The 21,178-nt window shown below is 41.3% G+C and overlaps 1 long non-coding RNA gene across 1 annotated transcript in view; it reads right to left on the bottom strand.

The window, feature by feature from the left end:
• Positions 1 to 2,720: 2,720 nt before the first annotated feature.
• The window catches only part of LOC115091577, a 32,857-nt gene continuing 14,399 nt past the window's right edge, over positions 2,721 to 21,178 (bottom strand). Inside the window, exon 3 of the long non-coding RNA XR_003856773.1 lies at positions 2,721 to 3,459. This is a non-coding gene — a long non-coding RNA (uncharacterized LOC115091577). The remainder of the gene's footprint in view (positions 3,460 to 21,178) is intronic.

Here is a 21,178-nt window from a genome sequence, read left to right as displayed (position 1 = left end):
GAAGGAATGAAAAAAGAAATCAGGGAAGTACAATTTGACTGAGATGGAGTTTGATCCAGATTTTCATGATAGTCACTGGTCTCAAATATTTGAAAATGTTGGCAAAGTTTCTCTTTATTCATTCCATCTGAAAGCAGTATTCAGTCAGTATCAGATGTACCTTATTCCGGCCAGGATGCACAACATTTGGTCAGATATGCCAGGTACATGCTGGAAGGAATGTAATTTAATTTCAGAGATATGCGATGGGATGGTTTGGTGTAGTTGGATTCATATTAGAAAGGATTGGAAATGATTGAATGGGTAGATGTTTAAATACTCACAGTTTGTACTGGACTTCTTCCAAGGGGAAAAACCCCTTTGTTCTTCCAAAGAAAAAAATGAATAAAGTAATATAGTTGCTGTGTTAGTCTAAATGGATATGTAGAAATAAAGATAAAAACTACATCGAGGATAACTTTCAAACAGTGACATATAGATGTGAATATGGCCTCATGCAGATTTACAATAGTATTATATAACCCACGCATATCTGATACATACATAAATACGCATATATCTACCCTGCAATATATGCACGCATTCAATGCATTCAAAGCAAGAATGTCAATGTATTGAATGTATGTTTTCTACTTATTTACAAAATATATGCACATATGTTTTATGTACGGGTTTTGGGAGGGGGCAGTGTTACAAGGGTCAACAGACCCTTGCACCCTAGGCAGACCAATGTAACACCGCCCATTGGCAAAACCCACCCTGAGCTGAACATGCCCTTCCTACAGTGGGAGATATATAGAGAGTCTCAGATTACCCCTTTAGAAAAGGCTATATCTCTCACTCTCTCGCCTCCCCCCCCCCCCCCCCCCCCTGATATTCAGGATCCCTCTGGCCCAAAATCTCCAGACTTGCACCTCATCAGGACCAGCAGTAGAGTTACCTCTATAACTTGGTGCACATTGCCTTGGTCAGCTTTGCAAAATTCAGGGGTTACATGCATATGTCTTGGCCCCACCCCAGAGCACCCATCCCCCACCCCTTTTCTGCCTCCTTATTCTTGATGCGCGCACAGGTATATATGCGCGGACTTCCCGGCTTCTTAAAATTTGCGTTGCTCGTGCTTGGCCCACATGTGTGCATGGGGCCGTTTTTGCATGAATAACACTTTGAAAATCTACTGAAAACATTTAGTTGCATGCACAGTGCCTTTTGTGTGTGTAACTATGGAACTAGGCTCATAAACTCCTGAGTATGAAAAAGGACAAAGCAGAGCAAAAAAAGAGAAAAACAAACAAAAATCCCCACTGAAACAAACCAAAGCAAAAATCTTTGGCCTGCACATTCCTAAAATGATACATCTAATCTTGCTGATAGAAAGTCAGTGCATGTGTGAGTGTGCGGTACGTGTGACAGCCTGTGTGCATGTGTGAATGTATGTGTATATGTGTGTAAGGGAAAGAAAGCCAGCGTATGTGAGAGCATGGGTGTGTGTATGTGAGAAGGCGTGCGTACGTATGTGAGTGTGAGAGAGAGAGGATAAAGTTTGTAGCCCCCTTTCCCAATCCATGACAATCTCTGGGTAACTGGAAATAAAAAATCCTAGGTATGGAGACCAGAAGATTTTTTTTACTCTTATTAGACTTAACTGTTGGGTGTTGTTTGATGTACCTCTTGTTTTGAAATATTTTATTGGATTTTGAGAACTTTAATTTTTTTTGTAGGGTTCTTACTGCTTGCTGGCATTTAGAGCAGTCTAGGTATGGGCGGTTTACTCTATTGTAATTGTTTACTCATGGCTTTCTAAGGGCCAAGCGCACTCAAATGCACTTTACAATAGGCCTAATACCAGTATCTTTTTCGCAGGGTTTTCTGGCTGGAACCACAGCAGTGCGTATAAAAATAACATACATGTTGTTGTGATATTTTTACCTTAGAAGACTCTGAATGTCCTTTTTCATGTAAAATCTGTTGTTATAAATGCACAGTTTTTAATTGTGTATGATGAGGGCTGGGAAGGTGAGAGTGCAAGGCTGTAGAGTTCACCTAGCATTCACCCATCTCCCACCTCTTCAGAGGGAAAACGCTGGGGAAACATGGGAGGCAGGTGGGATAGATAGGTTTCCTTGGAGTCAGGCAGAGTTGCCAGCTTCCTAGAACTATTATCACTGGCACTCTATCTGCTACTCCTCTGGGAACTCTGACCCCTGTTTTCCCCCTTCTGAAGCATTTCAAATTACTGAAAGGGTCAGACTCCCAAGGGACTTCCTTCTCCTTGGCCGTCTCGATGATTTGACATATTCTGTGCAGGGAGGTTGTGAATTGGAGATTTTTTTTTGGGGGGGGGGGGGCAGGGGGGGGGGTTAGGGAGTGAACTAGGGAAAGTGAAGGGTTTGTGGGGGTGCCAAAGGAAGATACTTTAGATATGTGCTGTCTGTACATGTGGTATTTTACTCCTATGATTTAAACACACCTATAAGAACACCTCTATGTGGAAGTACATACACTATGGAATGCCTTTCAAAATTGCCCTTACTATGGGCTCAATTTTTGGAATATATAGAAAGACACACCATTGTACATAAATCAACCACCTTAGCATCTTTTAATCCCACTAAACCTGTCATCATAATAAAGACTGTACATAGTATGTGGTGTCCTTATGTCTGTCAGTTGCTATGATATAATCAGTTGATTGTGAATAAATAGTCTTTTTGTTCTGTCTGGTTCAAATATATATAATCTCTTCTGTATGCAACATGTATAACCATTTATTTGTGAAATGAATATAAACAAAGTTTGAAAGAAAAAATGTTTCAGCAAAGAGATATTTGTAAACATCAGTTAACAAAAATAATCATAATTTGTGTTAAAATGACATAGATCAGAGGCCTCAATTAATTATCTCGGCACAAGTGAATGAGTCACCTTTTATAAAAGTTTTAAGGCCAGTCTCTGCTCAGAAACATGTAAGGCATTTCTCAGCTTTATTATAATATGAAGCTCCAATATGTGGAGTTGCTCTCATGATATCACCAACATCTGGAATCAGGTGGAGGAAGCCTGATGAGAATAGTTGCACCATGATGTCAACTCAAACTAAAGGTAAGCAGCCAAAAACGCTTGCTCACAATTCAGCCACTGCACCACCTCATGTAAATACGCTCAAATGCTTAGGTAGCTGAGCTCCATAAGAATCAATGGGCAAAAAAAGAAAAATTTAAATGTGGTCATTCCTAGTGGAGAAAAAAGAAAGTTAAAGAAAATGCTATAGAGGAGTTAGAGAAGGTTCACAAATGTACAAAAATATAGAAAAAAGAAAGAAATTAATATATTGCCTTTGCACTCTTTTCTTTGTCTTCATTGCCTTATCGGATGCAAAAAGGAGCAACTTCTTTACAAACACACATATACAGTTATTCCTTCTTGGGCAAGAGCAAATATATTCAGGTCTGCTGGCCCCTGCAGGAAGATACAAGGCATAGATGTACATAAGAACTTAAGAAATTGCCATACTGGGTCAGACCAAGGGTCCATCAAGCCCAGCATCCTGTTTCCAACAGTGGCCAATCCAGGCCATAAGAACCTGGCAAGTACCCAAACATTAGATAAATCACAAACTACTATTGCTTATTAATTAATAGCAGTTTATGGATTTTTCATCTAGGAACTTATCCAAACCTTTTTTAAACCCCTCTCAGTCGTCTCTTCTCCAAGCTGAACAGCCCTAACTTCTTTAGCCTTTCCTCATAGGGGAGCCGTTCCATGCCCCTTATCATTTTGGTAGCCCTTCTCTGCACTGTCTCCAGTGTAGCTATATCCTTTTTAGATGCAGTGTCCAGAACTGCACACAATATTCAAGGTGTTGTCTCACCATGGAGGATACAGAAGTATTATGACACCCACCGTTTTATTCACCATTCCCTTCCTAATGATTCCTAACATTCTGTTAGCTTTTTTGACCACCACAGCACACTGATCCGATGATTTCAATGTATTTTTGTGAATAGGTGTTTGTAAATGGGGCATCTGTTGCAGTTACTCTGCCTGTGCCTCTTGAATACTTTATTTTTGGTTTTTGTTTTTTTTACAAACACCTTGTAAGAAGACTCTTCTATGACTGTCGTTAGTCAACAAAACTTGAATATTTATTTATTTATTTATTTACTGCTCTTCCTTCTCCAGAGGTCAAAAAGAATTTAGGAGAATAGAACCCACGGTTTTGGACAATCAAAACAGAGTTCATTTTGGTCTGTGGGGGCAATGCAATTGTGTAGGGTCTATAGCATTGATTTTGGAAAGGAAAATGGCAAACTACATGAGCCTTGTGGTCATTTTTTACCTTGTGTTTCCCTCAGGTTACAAGATTTAGGAAGCCCAATTTTATAAGATAGCACTTGGGACTGGAGTCCACATGTACAAAGTAGATGCCAGCAAAATTCATCAGCTTCAATCTGGTAATATTTTTTCTCCTTTTCAGAACCAAGATGAAGTTTCTAATGTTGTAAAATTGGAGTATTAAAACTTTTTTTCTTCCATTGTGTTCTAATTGCAATCAGCTCCCCAGGAATAATTGTTTTAATTCAACCGTCACAGTTCTATCCTGTTATTTCCATGTTTCCAGTTGTACTGTGGTTTGTTTTTTTCATTTGGTTGTTAGATCTTGCCTTCAAAACTACAATGCTTATGTTTCCGAGTTGCATGAACTCAGGAATGCTGGAAAAAGACAATTTAATGGGAAGAAATCATGTGGTTTGGACATCACGCCAAAGAGCTGTATCATCTCTAGCAACTACTACAGTTCTATTTAACATGTACTTAGCTCTTTAATTCAGAAAAAAAAGTTTATAAAAGCAGATTTACATTTGATCATGTATATTAATGGAATTTAAAATACAGAAGTTTAGCATAAAATGAAGTTTTATTCTATTTTTTTTTTTTGCATCATTCTATACATACACGTGAGCCTAATTTTACTAAAGGCTTTGTCCTATTCTATTTCTCTGGGGAAATAAAAGTCTTGGGGTAAATTTTCCAAAGATTCTAGACACCTAACTTTGGGAGTTAAATGATTAGACTTGTCCTCCTGAAAATCTCCCCCCACTGAGCTGTTAAATATAGCTGCCTTTTACACTGGATGGCTATATTTATCCACTCATTTCTAGTCTGATGCCATTTTGTATGGCAGAAATGATCAATGACACCAGTTGGGACTTCTGGTGCCCTTTGCAATTGACCCACTGGCAGGGCAGGCATGCCTGGGGATCACCTCTGCCTTGTGAAGAAAATTTCAAGCAAAGAAGAGGGTAAAGAAGGATTGATGGGGATCAGCAGAAAGGTGGGGGTGAGTTTTTAAAAATTTTTCCAATGGTGGTGGTGGTCCCAACAATTTTTTGTTTTGGTTTGTTTTTTTTTTCAATTTTTTTAAAATTGTGTTTATTTTTTTTGTTTTAAACAAACAACAACAGAAAAACTAACAACAACAGAAAAAAAGAACCGAAAATGAAACAACAAAAATGTCTGTACCAACCCTACTAAAAAAGCTGGCATAGATATCTCACTTGCCGGCATGTGAGCTCTTTTATGTGTCTCCTATATAGAGTTATTGTTTCCATGAGATACAGAAATGCAGTCAGCTTGGGAGACTATCATCTTAGTTACTGTATTGATGCTGTGCTGATACCAAAGCCATTTCAATAACCTTCCAGATGGTTTGGATGCTAACTGCATTTGGGGTATATCACTAGAAACTGTGCTTCCCCAATTATCTAAAATCTTGACACAGTGGAAGAACTGCCCATCAACAAAATTTTCAGGAACGGCAATACTTCCTGGCATTTTACTATAGGCCAATATTTAAAAAAATAGATTTATTTATATTTATTTATTTATTTATTTGCTTTTATATACCGATGTTCAATCGAGATATCACATCGGTTTACATATAACTGAACAAATATATATTGTAACATGGTAACAGGTATAGTAATTGTAACATGGTAACAGGTATAGTAGAAAATTAGAACCATTTATATTATAACGTTATGACAATTCAGCTTGGAAATATAATTTAAAGATTTTGATCTAAATAAAATCTTGGAGAGGTGAAGTCCTTGTGGGAAGGCTTTAATATGTGGGGGAGGGGGAGGAGAGGGGGTGGGAGAGAGCGGTTGGCTATGGGTGGGTTGTAGGGTGGGTTGTGGGGTGGGTTACATGGGTTAGGTGACGGTGGTATGGTTTTGTGTTCGAGGCAAGGAATGAGCCTGTGGGGAGGCTAGGTATCTGGCGGGAAGGCTTTTCTGAAAAGCCAGGTTTTGAGTTGTTTTTTAAATACTTGTATGGAGGGTTCATTTCTGATAACTTATCCAGCTAAATTTAGCTGGATAAGTACTCCTGGATATTCAGCAGCATGAATGACCTGTTGAATATCTTTGGATAACTTTAAATCTAACCAGCTATCTTTTTGTTTGTTGATAGTGTTTTAGTACATTTTTCAACAACAGTTCGAGATCTTGGAGTTTTGCTCAACTTTCACCTTATCTTGAAACCCCACATAAGAGTTGGTTTTAAAACTGCCTTTTGAAAACTAGATGTTTTAGATATATTAGATATATAATAAAATAATAATAATAATAATAGTATTCTTCCAACTCAAGACTTTGAACTTTTGTTTTGACCTCTATTGGTTATTGTAATTTTCTAAATGAAGGTCATCCAAAAACTGAAAGTGCTACAACTACTGCAGAATGCCACTGATTGGCTCATTTTACTTTTTGATTACAGGGACTGTGCATCTCCTATATTGCAGCATTTACATTGGTTGCTTGTTGCTTTTAGAATTACTTTGAAACTTTTAGTTTTAGTGTTTAAGGTTTTGCAGAGTGGTAGCTCTCAATATCCTTAGACTTACTCCAGATTTACGTTCCTTGTCAATTGCTATGATCCAAAGATAAGCAGTTGCTGGTTGAGCCTTTTTTTCACTTGTGGGACCCACGCTGTGACCATGTTGCCATTCAAACTCCATGAAATTTCTGACTTAAAGTTATTCCGTAAAAAGATAAAAGCTCATCTATTTGTGTAAGCATTTCAATAATGTGGTTTAATGTATTTTTTTTTACTGTTTTTATGTTTTGTGGTTTGTACAGTTTTTAATGTTTATGACATGTAGTTCCACCCTTAGAATAGCGCGTAGCCTCTATAAGCATACGTTATAACTGGGTGACCTGAATACAGGGTCACATGATATCCTGAGGCCATACACTCTCCCTCTTTCTCTCTCTCTCTCTGGCCACAGGCCTCAAATGCCGGGGTCCTTTTCATCAGGGGGAAGGAATACTCCTCCAAGACCCTAGGGTCACAGGGGGAACAGTCTTTCTGTCTCTCTTGCACACCTGTACTCACAGTTATGATGTATTTGCTTTATGGTCACCTTTAGTTCTCAAAAGGACAATAGACACACTTATGGGGTGTTCCAACAAAAATTTACTGCAACCAAACAGCCACAAATCTCCAACTGATCGCCTCAAAATTTCAAGTGTACTTCTTGTCTCAGTCCTGCTCCTCATAATGGGTGCCCTTCAAGTAGCAGGCACTAGACAAAGACCCAACACTCCCAGTGATATAATGTGGGCTCTTAGTGAGGACTGGGATTTCCTGTCTATTTCTGTGATGTTGCAAGGGCCTCTGCATGATAAAAGTCCCATCAAAACATCAAAAACTAAAATCCTTTCATAGATAGGAATGGTGACAATTTCTCCCAATAAAACAAGAACCGCAATCTTCTCCCAAACTTCAACTCATTTCTCTGCTGGTAAGACACAGCTGTCCATCTTTGTAGTGCAGGTAGGGACAGAGCTCTTATCTCTAACCTCCTCCGGCAGGGGAAACATCCTTCCAGAGATTGGGCCAGGCTCCACATGAAAATTCTTCCAAAAAAACAGACTCTCACAAAACTTTTCTCACAATCTTAAAACAGGCTCAGTACCCTTCCAGATCAGCTGGGTACTGAGCCAGGTAACTGCCGCCGCCTTCTTTCTCCTTGGTATCAGTCTATGGTGCCTAAAAATGGGAGCTCCAATGTGACTGTTCTCCTTCTTCAAACTCTAACCAAAAACTGACACACCTATTCTCTGCTCAGCTGGCATTTATACAGGCTGACAGACCAATCCAAATAGCCTCACTGGAAATGCTCATTAGGAATGATTTACCAACTCCTCACTCCTACCTAATTCCTAATCCCTGATCTGAGCTAAGGGAAAAAAATAGATAATGGGGACTAGAAATTTAAAATGAATTAATAAATACAGTCAGTTAGGTGGTGCTGCTTATTAAAAAAAAAAAAAAAAGATCCTGGCGGGCCTAGTGTTCCAATCACTGTCCCCACACAGGCATGGTAACTCCTACCGTGTGTAGGTGAACATGTGCGTGCATTGGCCTGCGCTCAGGGATGCCACTATTTTACAACATACTCGCATATATGCATGCATGTTATAAAATAGCTCGGCCACTTGCACGTGTGCACTCAATTTTAAGTGTATGTGTACCTGTGTGCTCAAATCCTGCTTCTACTGCATAAGTGGGAGGATTTTAATAAGGACATACACCGCTGCAATTTCCAATTTTCCCAGTTCATTCCCAGTTCAGCCAGTTAAGGAACAGGTCTTCCAAACCCTTTCTTCCCCACTGTTATCCCCGACTCTTAAAACCTCGCTGATCTGCCAAGATTTTTTTTGTTTTATTACTTACATGTCATCCATTGCAGAAGTAAAGTTAAGCATTAGTGGACTGCACTATACACCGGATCACGTATTTATGCACAAATTTCATGATAAAAATCCTGGAACGCCCATGTCCCTCCTATGCCCTGCCCCTTTTTGAGAAGTTCTGATATGTGCATGCAGCAGCATTTATGCGTACATCTCGGCGGCTTTTAAAATCTGCTTGGTGCATGCAAGCCTGACATATTTGTGCATCCCTTAATTTTGGTACACTTCAGACTTTTAAAATTCACCTTTTAAGTTTTAATCATCAACTTTATTTTTTATTTAGAGAGAAAGATCTTTATTGGAATATTCCAGGAGCATATGCCTACCAGCAAGGCACTTCAGAAGCAGTCTAAGAGAATGTTATTGATACACGAGGTTAAATAGGTCACCACCTCTAATTTAAAACAAATCAGAGAAAATTCTTTTTCACTCAATGTATAATTAAGCTCTGGAATTCATTGCCAGAGGAAATGGTTACAGTAGTTAGTGTAACTGGGTTTAAAAAAAGTTTGCATAAGTTCCTAGAGGTGAAGTCTATAAACTGCTATAAATAAATAAAGAATAGTAGCTTGGGATCTATTTAATGTTTGGGTGCTTGCCAAATTCTTGTGACTTGGATTGGCTACTGTTGGAAACAGGAAGCTGGGCTTGATGGACCCTTGGTATGACCTACTAGTATGGCATATCTTAGGTTCTTACACTCCAATGAATTAGTTTGTTTGTTTGCTTAACATTTTGTAATTGGTTGGCATTATAATTTTATTTCATATATGTTAGTAAGTTTGAATTCTTGTAAGTCATGTGATTTCTTTAAATTGAGCTTAGAAGACAAAATGAAACTCGGTATTCAACTTTAACATACTTTCACATACATTCTAACATTTCAGCATACATTTTAGCATTTCAGCAACTTTGAATAGTTTTACATGTCTGATCAATGCAATTTCACAGTGCAGTAAAGAACTTTTATTTAACTAGTCTGAAATTCTTTTCAAAGCACGCCTACATACCCACCAGCCCCAAAAAGCAAAACAACTTGGAGATCCTAATGCCACTGTAAGATGTGCTACCACCAAGTACTAAGCAGCTTTTTACAAGTTTATTATAGATTTAGCAGCTCAGCCATAATAATTTTAAATATGACCCATGTGATTTAAATTTAATTGAGCTTCATATTTTACAGATACATTTATATACATACATAACTCCTTTGAAAATGTAACATACTATTCTAGCAATTTTCAAAAGCCATTTGCTTGCAATAAGTGCACTTAATGTGATTAATATCTAATGACAATTCAATGGCATGTATTGTGGCAATTTTCAAAAGCCCACTTACATGGGTACAGTGCATTTACATATGTAAAACCCAGTTTTAAGCATGTAAATGCTTTTGAAAATCAGGCTCTTATAGTGCATTCTCTAAACTACTTCAGCATGCAGGGAAAAGACCTTTGCCTGAACTTTTCACTCAATATTTATATCCAGTCCTATATAGGACTTTCTGTTTTAACACTGTGGGGTACATTTTTAAAAAAAGCGCGAGCAAACAAAAGTGCGCCGGATTTCAATAGATACGCACGTAGCCGCGCGTATCTTTTAAAATCTGGGGTCGGCGTGCGCAAGGGGGTGCACATTTGTGTGCCGAGCCCTGCGCGCACTGCCCGTTCCCTCCGCCTCCTCCCACCTTCTCCTCCCTTCCCCTATTTAACCCACCCCCAGCCCTACCCAAATCCCCCTACAAACCTTTATCCAGGAAGTTACGCCTGCCTCCGGGCAGTCGTAACTTACGCGCGCCGGCTGTCTGCTGGCGTGGCAGGCCCCGACACAGGCCGCTGTGTCGGGGTACTCGGCCACGCCCCCGGACTGCTGCCACGCCCCCGAACACGCCCCGAGCTGACACCACACCCCCTGGCTACTCCTCCGAACCGTCCCTTTTTGCAAGCCCCGGGACATACATGCGTCCCGGGGCTTGCGCGCACTGCCGAGCCTATGCAAAATAGCTGCCGAGCGTGGCCTTTGAAAATCTGCCCCTTTGAGAAGAATGTATTGATCGCATTTTACTTCAGGGTGACCTTTATGATTCCTAATCCAGGCAATGGAAATATCTGAACAATTTCAAACTCTAGGCTGTGCATCAGCATTTCTGGTATTTTTTTTTTTTTTAATAATAGTTTAGTATGTCCAAATTGTTGATGAGTGGTGTATAGCTTCGGGTAAGTTTATTATGTATGTGGCAGTTAACTAATCATCAGCAATGTGGCTACTGCAGAACAAACTGTGCTCTAGAAGGGGGCAAGTGATAGATGAGGTTGTCTCCACAGACAGGGTTGCTGATTCATAACTGTAATTGCTATGAGGTTGTTTTTTTTTTTTTTCAGTATACTTAAGCACTGATAACTTACTTGGAGTTGATTTTATCATTTATCCTATTTTAGACAATTTCACAAATACTATACAGTGTATTGCTTATATTTTGTGGTATGTATCACCTATTGTGTAAATGTTTGGCAAGCTTGCATTGCCCTTGGGCATATTCTCAGTAACAAGATATTACTGCATCTGTTCAGAGTATAGGTCAAACAGCATTAATGTTTTTGATAGCAGCTGTTAATGTTGCTAGCATGAAGTGAGCCATGATACTTCTACTTTGTCAGCACAAAAAATCTTGATACCTCTTAGAAACGAGTTCAATACCATATACATATATTTGATGTGACATTAAAACGTGTTCTGTGCCAATAGCACTGTACATTCACAGATAAAAAGAAATGAGGTAAAGGTCTTTGAAATTATCTGTGTTCCTTGTTCTGTGTTCTCCCTTATTTCTAGTGCTATGATAATCTTGTCTTTTAAACATACCTCTTGCAGGCATATGCACAGTGTTTCCAGTACAGAGTTCTTACTCTAACACTCAATGCACTATTCATTTTAGTTTGTCTACGATCCAGATTATCATTACCCCTTCCAAGCAGTTCCATGAAACAAATGATGTTTTCTGTCTGTTGTGGGTATGATCACACAAACAATAACCAGATTCCTGAATGTTTACACCGCCTGCTCGTTAGAGAAGATTTATGAGGTAGACAGCAATTTTCATGTTAGTTGAGTTGGCCTGGTAGGAATGAAAGAACAAAATCCAAGGGCGTGTTGGATGCATCTTGACAAAGCTACTTTTCTTTGTAGCCCAAAAGCATGCAACCTTAAGCATTCTTAGCCTTATAAAGGTATTGTCTCTACTCATTTACTCTGTTGGCTTTCTGTGAACTAATTTTAGTTTTGGCAGTCTTAACAGAGCTCTCTCTCTTTTTTCATTGGTGAAATTATGATGGCAAAATGAATCAGGTCAGTTCTAGATCGGTGCTGATGGGAAAGGAAAAATTACTATGTTAAAGAATTCCTTATGCTAGATATGTATGTATATATATTTTATAAACATTTGATATTCTGCCTTTTCCTAAGGTAGGCCTTGGCAGATTACATAAAAGTAATAAGGCATTGAGCGCATAAGTGATGAGCAGATACAGACATGAAATAGATTGAAAGTAAATAGACAAGAAATATAATCTGATTCATTAGATGTCTAGGTATGAATTTCCGTGCTCTCTGAGGGTCATGGTATTTCATGGGTATTATTGCTTGCAGCCCTGCCACCTTAGTCTTTGATCTGTAAAATTGTAGAAAGTGAATGGGAGACCTGCAAGGACACCTGGGTGCTATGGGCCATGTTGTTGGTGGCTCTGTAGTAAAATTATTCTATTTTATTTAAAAGGATTTATTTCTGAGTAAAATTATTCTATTTTATTTAAAAGGATTTGTTACCCATGCCCTCCGATGTTCGGGGCAGGTTACAAATAATACAATCATAATCAAAACAATAAATAAACATATATAATAAGACATAACAGGAACTGGCCTGGGAGTTAAAACCTGACCGAGAAGAGAAAAAGAAGGCAGAATGGAAGTAAAGTGAAGGGTTTGAAAGGTTATGGTTCACTTAGGTCTTTAACTGCTTGCTTAAATAGATGGTGTTGTTTTAGAGAGCTTTCTGGAATTCCTTGTTATTGGATAATGATCTTAAGGATAGAGGAATGGAATTCCACATAATTGGACCTGCAATGGAAAAGACCCGTTCACAAGTCACTGCAAGTCTGGTAGACCAGGGAGAGGGAATTTGTAGAAGAAATTGATTTTTGGATCTGAGATTTCGTGAGGGAACATAGAAATGCAAAATAGCTGATAGCCATGGGCTTATACTATTGTGTACAAGACTATGTAAAGTGGAAAAAGTTTTATATTGACTTCTCCAATGTATAGGTAACCAATGTAATATAAATAGAACCGGTGAGATACTCATGAAAGTTTTTGTTGGTTATTAAGCGTGCGGCTGCATTTTGTACCAGTTGAAGGGTTCTGAGGGACAATTGGGGTAAACCAGTATAAAGGGAGTTACAATACCCTATTCCTGACAGTACGAGTGATTGAAGTACAGTTGTAAAAGCAGCCAATTCAAGTAGAGGCTTGATATGTTTAAGAAGATATAATTTGTAGAAATAAGATTACACGGGAGGGGGGGGGGTGCGCTGTTCTGCCGGCAGCGGAGATGGTCGCATAAACCCGGGCTCTCCCTCCCAGATCTAATTTCTGCCTACATAAATCAATCTGAAATGCAACGATTTCTAGTGGGAAGTAGTTATCCGTCCCCGCAGTGGCTACGATGGCGACTAAAAGGAAAACTGCGGATTTGAAGCAGGTTTCCTTCTCTAAAGTGCCGGTGGAGCTGATGGACGTCCCAGCTGATAGGTCTGAACAGGCCGCATCGGAAAGCCCCGAGGTAAATTTTGACGATGCCCCTCACAGCGCGGCAGGCACTGACATCGAGCCCCCCACACTCGTCAGGCAGCTGAGGGGTGAAATCCGGGGATGGTTTGTTGAATTCAGAGCAGACCTTAAATCTCATAAAAAAGAACTTTTGGCCTCTATATCTGACCTATGCGAAGATTTTGCAGCGCTGGGGCAGTGGGTCAATGAGGTAGCTATTAGGACTGAGAACCACGCGGCAGCCTTACACACTTTGAAACATCAGCAGGGTTACCTGGAAACTGAATTCACTACAATGCAGGAGAAGCTTGAAGACCTGGAAAACCGTACCAGGAGATGCAATATACACATAAGGGGTGTTCCCGAGTCCCCTGCATACTCTAATGTTCCTGAAGTGGCTGAGCAGATATGCAGCTTTATACTGCAAGGAGGAAATATATCTACTAGTGAGATGGAAGGCCAAAACATGGACATTAAACTAGAAAGAACACATAGAGCCTTAGGATCCAGAACTGAAGCCAAACCGCGAGATATAGTGCTCTGTTTTCATAGATATGCTCAAAAAGCTTTAGTACTGGAGCAAGCTAAAAAGCAGACCTCCTGGATGTGGGAGGGCAACTCAATCACCATCTACCAAGATTTAGCTTCTTCCATGCTTTGGAAGCGCTATGACTGAGAGAGATCACCTCCTTTCTCCTCAATGAAAACATCAAGTATAGATGGACTTTCTCATTTGGATTACAGTTTATTGCAGAAGGCACGTCGCACCATGTCAAAACGCAGAATGAGGCAGTTGAGGTTCTGGAAAAAGCCGGCTTTGGCCTCAGTATAGCTCCCGCCAAGCCCATATCAAAGCCTCAGAAACTGGTGGATCCTCCACGCTGGCACAGAGTTGGAAAGGGTGGAAGGAGACTCCGAAGGCACTCCGAGGATTCGAGAGCGGCCCTCTCAGACCAAGGCTGAACTACAGAAGAGCCAGCCAATTTTTTTGCACCTCAGACTTGAACATGGTCAATTGCTCTCATTTGATGGACTCTGACTTTGACATTTGACCACTATGTCACTACACCCTTTCAAAATGGTGATTGAGGGATGCAACTGCTCCTATATGGTTATGTATTTTCACAACAGTTACCGGTTGATTGTATTTTCTATTGTTACAATGATCTGGGAGGGAGGCACTGATGGTGGCCTTCCTCGATGGTACGGGGAACACCCCTGATAATGGTGCCAGTCATCCTATTTGCTGGATGGACGGGGGGTGGGGGGTGGTGGGGTTGTCTCTTTTAAGTATATGTATTTGCAGTCTCATGTCTTGGTGCTTAGTCTCTGGACCTTGAGGGAAGTGGGCTTCAAATTAGTGAGAGACCCTTTACCTTTTGATACATGGCCGGAATACTGAGAGTCATTTCCCTTAATGTGAAGGGCCTCAACCATTATCACAAACGCTCACTTTTAGAGTGAGAGCTTGCAGCCAGCGGAGCCTCTATAGGGCTAATTCAGGAAACCCACAATCAAAAGCGCTAAGAGCACTTTTTATCATATAGGCAATTCCCCCATAAATTTCTAGCGAGTACTAAAGACTCTAAATATACCAGGGTGGATATTCTGCTAGCCAAGGATTTTACTCATGAAGTTATTGCCTTTATTTCAGACCCCCAAGGGCGGTACATCCTCTTGAAGATCCGCACAGGGGATGAGGTTTGGATTTTGGTCACTGTCTATGCCCCTAACACAGGACAGGGTCCGTTCTTCAAGACAATTGATAATCTGCTGTTGCAGCATGCAGACGGAACCCTGATACTGGGAGGGGATTTCAACATTACTATTAACCCCACTGTGGACAACTCAGCCCAGACATCGTCTGCTTCTAGAGCTGCGAGGTCTTCCTTGAAATCTTTAATGGAAAGATGGGATCTAAATGATGTATGGAGGCATAGGTTTCCCTCTTCCCGCTCTTACACATATTTTTCAACTGCCCATCATTCCTATTCTAGGATTGATTTTTTTGTTGTTGATTCCCAGCTGCAGAATAGGGTGGCGGCGGTAGGGATAGACCCAATCACCTGGACAAATCATGTGCCAGTTAGCCTGGCAATTAAAGTAACTACATCCCATCTGGGGAAAAGTTTCTGGAGACTGAATGAGTCCTTATTAACTGACAAGGCTTTTCTGATGAGAGTGGGGCAAGAACTAAAATCCTATTTTCATTTAAATTCTTCTCCAGAATGCTCACCTCCACTGGTGTGGGAATGCTCCAAAGCTGTCATCAGGGGGCTACTTATTTCACAAGCTACATACTGCAAGAACAGAAAGGGGAAAAGAGAGCTCTCTTACATGCGTCAATTGCCCAACTATCTCGGCAGCATCAAGCCAAACAATGTCCAAAAATATCCCGGCAGTTAGAACGGACGAGATCAGAGTTGCACCTTCTTGATGCAGACACTACTGCCCTGGCCTTAGAGATTACAAAGCAAAAGCACTATGAGGAAGGTAATAAGGCGGGGCGCCTCCTGGCTAGATGCCTTAAGAAAGTACTAGCCCAAAACAACATAGCCAAAATTAAAAGTGCTAGAGGTGAGGTATTCACAACCTCCGATGATATTCGTTAATGCTTTGCTGGGTTTTATGCAGATCTATATGGGGCGGAACAGAACATAACAGATGGGGATATAGATAGCTATTTAGAACAGGCTGTTTTACCAAATTTGACACCTGAATAACAGGCCCGGTGTTATAGACTTGCTCCCCCAGAGGGGAGGAGTTAGCAATCTGTTATAGATCTGCTCCCCCAGAGGGGAGGAGTTAGCAATCTGTTATGAATCTGGCTGCTGGATACTCCCGTTGAAGGAGGAGTTAGCAATCTGTTAGCGATCACCCCGCCAGGGAGCAAAGTAGCACTCTGTTACAGATCTTGCTAAGGAGTAGCAAACTGTTAGTACTCTGATCCCCCAGAGGGAAGGAGTAGCAACTGTTATGCTTTGTTCCTGTAGAAAGATGAACCAGCAACCTGTATGATCCCCATGGGGAGATAGCTATCTGATATGGATCAGCTTCCGCAGAGAGAGGAGTAGTGGTTTGATGTGGGTTGACTCCCACAGAGTGGCAGATGATAATACCGTTCTATTAGTGTAAGGAGTAACACTTAGAAGAAATAGTGAATCCCTAGGCTGATGGCAGATGACAGCACCCTCAAGTGGAGATCCTGAGAGGGACCACCGGCTAGGCTGGAGTATTGAGACAAACACAGATAGTTCTTTATTAGACTGGAAGTAGAACCACCAGAGGTGCAGTAGTGAGTTCATGTGCCCGGCAGGGCTGAAGTCCCTCTGATATGGAACTACGATCTCTGAGTTGCTGAGCTGTAAGGAGAGACTATAGGTAGTGAGTAGACAGGGTATGCTGGGCATAACCAGTGGTAGATGATACACTCACAATTGTAGATATCTGTAATGTCTTCTTTATGCAACAGAGAGTCTTCAGTATTCAGGAACAGGAGCCGAAGGCGAATACTGGTTCGTATAGGCAGTCTGAAATAGAACTCACAATAACTGTGTATGGGATGGTTTCTGGACTAGAAGAGAGGCTAGAAGAGATTTAGGAACATAGGCCCTCGTGGAGCGAGTACCGGTTCCTATCTGCAATCGTAACTCACGATCTCCGTACCTGCGATAACGTCTTAGACTGAAGGGAGCCTGGAACAAGGGCCCTCGTGGAGCGAGTACTGGTTCCTGTCTATAATAGGACTCACTGTGTTCACGTCTGCGATCGCCTCCAGGCAATAGGAGCCTTCTGAGTCTTCGGGAACGAAGGCCCTCGAGAAGCGAGTACCGGATCCCGTCCAACAATCTAAAATCAAGAATGGAGAGAGTGGAGCCCCCGAGGAACGAGTACTCCTGGTAAGTTTGAAAAGGCCGAGCAGTGGAGAAGACTTCCCCTAGCTGACTCGGAATGTAGTTGCAAGTAGCATGGACTGCCAAAGCAAGTCCCATTGAAGTTCCTTGCTAACTCGCTTGTAGTTAAGCAAACAAAGACCTTTTAAATTGAAAACGGATGACATCACTACGGGGGGACGCCCCCGAGGTTCACGCCCTTGCTGGTACAAAATCTGGAATGCGCGCACACACGCGCCCTTACATCATCAGAAACATGGCGAATCCATAGTATTAAGCCAGCCCATGGATTCTGGGACCAAGAGGCGGAGAGAAGCCGCGGCTGCATCTGTCTGTCTGAGCCGAAGGGAGTCGCCACAAAGGTAGAGAGGGTGGAGCAAGGGCGAGAATAGGCACGAACGCAACACCCGGTTAGATATGCCCATAACGGAAATGGAAGTCGAATATGCTATCAAAATGTTGATGGCAGGAAATGCACCCGACCTTGATGGCCCCACAGGGGCTTATTATAAGAAGTTAGCACTCACCCTAGTTGGACCTCTGGCAGAAATGTTCAATGCATTAAGAGGACTGGTAGGCCTGGTCGCCCATGCTAATATCACCGGCATTAGCATGGGCGACCATGCTAATGCCGGTGACATTAGCCTGGGCGGGATTCAGAGCTTTGTGGTTCTTACAGACCGCAAAGCCTGGGAGGGATTCAGAGTAGACAAAGCCTGGGAGGGATTCAGAGCTTTGTGGTTCTTACAGACCGATATCTCTGATAAATCTCGATCTCAAGCTACTAGCACGAGTCTTAGCTGAGCGCCTAAGGTCTATCCTGCCAGGCTTGATCCACAACAACCAGGTCGGTTTTGTCCCATTAGGATGGCCAGCGATAATATTCGTAAGGTCATTGATATTATTGATTGGGTTCAGGGTAAACAGATTCCCACAGTGTTGCTAGCTATCGATGCCAAAAAGGCTTTTGACCTTGTTCATTGGCCCTTTTTATTCAAAGTTTTGCAAAAGGGTTTTGGACAATACTTCCAACATTGGGTGCAGGCGCTATATGACTCCCTGAAGGCAAGGGTGAAGGCGAATGGAGGATATAGCTCTTGCTTTAATATTCAGCGGGGTACTAGATAAGGCTGTCCACTTTCCCCTATATTATTTGCCCTCTTTTTAGAACCTCTAGCTTCAAAAGTGCGTAATTCGCCCAGAGTGATCGTTGTGGAACTTATGGGTATAGAATGCAAAATGTCACTCTTCACGGATAATGTCCTATTTACCCTGTCACATCCCTATGATTCTTTGTCAGCAGTGGTGGGGGAGCTAGAGGATTTCCACCAAGTGGCTGGATTTCGAGTTAATCATGAAAAGTCCGAGTTGCTAAATCTTATTTTATCCCAGCCAGAAGTGGATCGCATTGCTTCAACATTCCCCTTTTGCTGGGCGAAACATTCTATTAAATACCTCGGGGTCCAGATTGGAGGTAAGCTGACCGAGCTATTTAATTATAATTAAGTCCCAATTTGGAAGAAAATTGAGCGTGACCTTCATAATCGGGGTAGGGAATATTTTTCTTAGATGGGTCGCATAGCGATCTTAAAAATGAATGTACTGCCACGTTTCTGTATCTATTCTCTACCATACCTATACCGATGCCGAAGGCGATACTCAAAGTATGGCAAAAGAAGCTTTTTTATTACATTTGGAAAAGAAGGCCGCCTAAGGTGTCACGGGTTGCAATTTTTCTGCCTCGAAGGAGCGGAGGTAGGGGAGTCCCAAACGTAGCCTGGTACCACGGGGCAGCACACATGAAGGCAATTGTTGACGCTTACAATAAGAAAGATACTAAGCAATGGGGACGACTGGAGCAAGCAATGATAGGGGGTATGTCACTACAAGCATTATTCTGGCAACCTAAGAATACCTGGAGGCCTTTAGATTTCTTGCCAGTCGCATTACAGACCACACTTACCATTTGGTCTCAATGGAGGGGTCAAGTGGTGGGCTCTTTCAAATACTTCCAATTAACGTATCTCTTTCATAACACGTTTCCCAGCAGGTCTCCACTCCCGGGTCTTCCATGAGTGGGCGAACCGAGGTATAGTAAGTCATAGTCACTTCTGGAAAGAGGGAAACCTAATGACACCTAACGATCTCCAAGATAGATTTGGGGGAGACCTACAGGACTTCATGGGGATAGCACAGGTCAGGCACTTCCTACAAAAACTCAGGGACACCCAAGTGCTCCGTCCCACTAAATCTCTGTTTGAGACGTATTGTGATCACGCTAATAAGGTTAGAGGAGTTATTTCTAAACTGTATACTTTTCTAAATACGCACTCCCCTTATGCATTTGCATATATATGGGCCTGGAAGGCTGACATTGGTGATGCATTAACTGATGAAGCTTGGGATACTGTGTTTCAGTGGACAGCCAAAAGCTCTATTTCAGCAGCAATTCAAGAACATTGTTATAAACTATTATATAGGTGGCACTTGACTCCGGTCAGGATGCATACTATGTACCCTCATGTTACTGATAAATGTTGGAGACAATGTGGACAGGTTGGATCGTATCTGCACATATGGTGGACATGTCCCTTAGTGATCCCTTTTTGGGACAAAATATGAGGGTGGCTGCAAGAAATGACTGCTACGGACATAATTTTACACCCTACCCATGTATTACTGAATCTCCTCAGCGAGGACCTGGATATATCAACGCAATCCTTCGTATCCCAAGTATATATTGCGGCTCGTTGTGAACTTGCTAAGGCATGGAAAGTGCCTGACACACCATCTTTATCTGCTGTGAGCCATAGACTCCATTCATGTTATCGAATGGCCCATCTCACTGCAATTTGACAAGATAAAATACTTGCTTTTCAACAATCGTAGGAACCCTTTATTAAGTGGATTACCGCTCAATCTGCAGCTGGAAGCCAGTAGACTGGCATCCCCAAAGACACTGATATGGAGAAATATTCACCAAGAGCCCAATTTGAGACTTCATGAAATTTATTATTCAAAGTGAGATAAATAACTGCCCCGCTGAACTGTACAATAAGATTACTGTCAACACTTTGGTCATTATTCTCTATAGGTTACATGTTGTAAGTTTTAAGAGAAGAGATGGAATGGGGGGGGGGGGGGGGATTATAGGGATTCATTATTTGATAACTGTATTGGCCTCAAAGTTTTGCTGTACTGTTTTTCTTTTTGTTTGTCTTGGTCAATAAAACTTTACATTAAAAAAAAAAGATTTCACTGCAGATTTAATAAGAGTTTGCATGTTAAGGGTAACACCAAGATTTCAGACATGTTTAGATATATGAATGGTTGTATTGTCTAAGGAGATGATTTTAGGAATGTCATCAAAAGGAGGGTTTCCGAGGATCATTATTTCAGTTTTAAAAGGTTTAAACAGAGTTATTATGGGAGAGCCAAGTTTTGACTTATGATAGACACAGAGAGATACATTGAGATGTAGATTGCCAGTTATGCCATGCTGGAAAATAGAATTGAATGTCATTAGCGTAAAGACGATAAGAGAGGCCTAGAGTGGAGAGCAATTGACAAATAGGAGAAAGGTAAATCTTAAATAATGCAGCAGAAAGTGCTGACCTTGTGGGACTCCAGTATTCAGTGCAAACCATGATGAAATGGCAGAATTTATGTATATTTGTTGAGTTCAGTTTTGTAGGTAGGATT

This window comes from Rhinatrema bivittatum, chromosome 5 (assembly GCF_901001135.1).
Source record: "Rhinatrema bivittatum chromosome 5, aRhiBiv1.1, whole genome shotgun sequence".
Lineage (NCBI taxonomy): Eukaryota > Metazoa > Chordata > Amphibia > Gymnophiona > Rhinatrematidae > Rhinatrema > Rhinatrema bivittatum.
The sequence above is the reverse complement of the archived record's forward strand: the minus strand, read 5'-3'. Positions and strand labels throughout refer to the sequence as shown.